Source organism: Rhinichthys klamathensis, unplaced genomic scaffold (genome assembly GCF_029890125.1).
Source record: "Rhinichthys klamathensis goyatoka isolate OS25496 unplaced genomic scaffold, OSU_Roscu_1.1 h1tg000325l_1, whole genome shotgun sequence".
NCBI classification, from domain to species: Eukaryota; Metazoa; Chordata; class Actinopteri; order Cypriniformes; family Leuciscidae; genus Rhinichthys; species Rhinichthys klamathensis.
Genome location: NW_026606840.1, coordinates 2,684,870 through 2,687,625, shown reverse-complemented (window position 1 = coordinate 2,687,625; position 2,756 = coordinate 2,684,870).

Here is a 2,756-nt window from a genome sequence, read left to right as displayed (position 1 = left end):
TTAAATGTTAAATGTCCCCAACTAAGCAAGCCAAAATCCAAGGCAACAGTGGCAAGGAACCAAAACTCCATCAGGTGACAGAATGGAGAAAAAAACCTTGGGAGAAACCAGACTCAGTCGGGGGGCCAGTTCTCCTCTGGCCAACGGAGGAACAGTGCATAATTCGGGCAGCATTACAAGTCAGATTGGATCGGAACATTTAGAGTATTTTTTGGAAGTCCAAGTATGCACGCCGGTCTTAAGACGAGTTGTTGAGGATCAGTGCCGTCCACCATAGAGAGTCCATATCGCCCGTGTTGAGTCGTCACTTCATAGGCTTTGTGATTGGAGCATCTGAAGTCTCCGTGAGAGGCTGGATACAAACTGGAGCTGACGAACGCCATTTTCTCGGGACTCGCGTCCCGGGATAACAGCAGAAAAGCAAAGGGAAAATAATTAGCGTAGCTGGTGTTCATAATGATGATTTCCATAACACAGGTGTAAAAGACAAAACATGAAGACAGTGACTCTTGCGTCCCAAAATCACCCCCCTCCGTCCCCCACTCAACTCAGCCCAGCTTACTGACCTCTACGTCCCTCCTGCTGCTGAGACCTAACCACAATCTCACAATCTCTCCGCAACCCAACCATACGCGCCAACCCGTTGACTAAGGCTGTCGAGCCCCACTGGTGCGTGAATAGGCAGTTTCAGTGGACAACGGTTCCGTATGGCATACTACCTACCGCAACACAATATCTGCCCAACCACCCGTCATTCACGCAATATATACAGGAACGTAATGACTGCAAATACTATGCAACCTATACAGATAACCTACAGTCTCTTCAAGTTTTATAGTATTAAATGCATTTGATCTGATTCAGCAGTATAATAAAAGGTAAGCATTATGTAAATGCTTGGCTAAAAAGATGCGTCTTTAATCTAGTGTTAAACTGGGACAGCGAGTCAGAGCCTCGAACAATATCAGGAAGGCTATTCCAGAGTTTAGGAGCTAAATGTGAGAACGCCCTCCCTCCTTTAGTGGACTTAGATATCCTAGGATTGACTAGAAGCCTCGAATTTAGTGATCTTAAAGAACGCGATGGATTGTAGGGTGATAGAAGGTCCATTAAATACACAGGAGCTAAACCATTTAGGGCTTTATAGGTCAGTAATAGTACTTTGTAATTGATACGGAACTTGATAGGTAACCAGTGCAGAGATGATAGAATCGGTGTTATATGATCATATTTTCTTGACCTAGTAAGAACTCTAGCGGCTGCATTTTGCACTAACTGTAGCTTGTTTATTGAGGATGCAGGACAACCGGCTAATAAAGCATTACAGTAATCTAGTCTCGAGGTCATGAATGCATGAACTAACTTTTCTGCATCGGAAACAGATAGCATGTTACGTAATTTAGCAATGTTTCTAAGATGGAAAAAGGCCGTTCTTGTAACATATGAAATATGATTTTCGAAAGACAAGTTGTGGTCTAGTATAACTCCCAGGTCTTTTACCGTAGAGGATAAAGTAACAGGACATCCTTCTATATTAAAGTTGTATTGTAAGTGGTTTTGTGGATAGTTTTTTGGACCAACAAGTAATACCTCCGTTTTATCTGGATTTAGTAGCAGGAAATTATGCGTCATCCAGCATTTTATATCTTTAAGACACTCTGTCAATTTTGATGAGTTAGTGTTTTCATCTGGCCGTGATGAAATATATAATTGATTGTCATCAGCATAACAGTGGAAATTAATTCCATGTTTTCTTATAATATTACCAAGTGGCAGCATATATATTGAGAATAGCAGAGGGCCTAACACCGATCCTTGCGGCACTCCATAGTCTACTGACGTTATCTTCGATTTTTCCCCATTTAAACAAACAAAATGGTAACGGTCTGATAAATACGATCTGAACCAGCTTAATGCCTGTCCCTGAACACCAGTGTAGTTTTGTAGTCGATCCAAGAGTATTTTATGATCGATAGTGTCAAACGCAGCACTAAGATCGAGTAGAACTAGTATTGAGATACAGCCTTGGTCAGAAGCTAAAAGTAAATCATTTGTAATTTTAACTAGCGCAGTTTCTGTGCTATGATGCGGTCTGAATCCTGACTGAAATTTTTCATATATCTCATTTTCTTGCATGAAAGAGCACAATTGAGCGGACACAGTCTTTTCTAGTATTTTAGACATAAATGGAAGATTTGAAATCGGTCTGTAATTTGCTAAGTTATTTGGATCTAATTGTGGTTTCTTAATGAGAGGTTTTATTACTGCCAGCTTGAATATTTTTGGAACATGACCTAAAGATAAAGACGAGTTAATAATATTAAGAAGAGGCTCTTCCACTACAGGTAACACTTCTTTCAGAAATTTAGTTGGTATTGGATCTAATAAACATGTTGTTGGTTTAGTTGCAATGATAAGTTTATTTAGCTCTTCCTGTCCTATAGTTGTAAAGCGGTGTAGTTGTTCTTGAGGGGCGATAATTGAGGCTGAATCATAAGACACCATAGAGGATTGTACATTTACAATTATGTTTCGGATGCTTTCTATTTTCTCATTGAAGTAGTTCATAAAATCATTACAGCTATACTGTAACGGAATAATTTGCTCGGGTGATGTCTGTTTATTTGTTAGTCTAGCCACGGTGTTAAATAAAAACCTTGGATTATTTTGGTGATTTTCTATTAGTTTGCGGAGATGCTCAGCCCTGGCTGCTTTTAGAGCTTTTTTATAACGTGACATACTGTCTTTCCACGCGA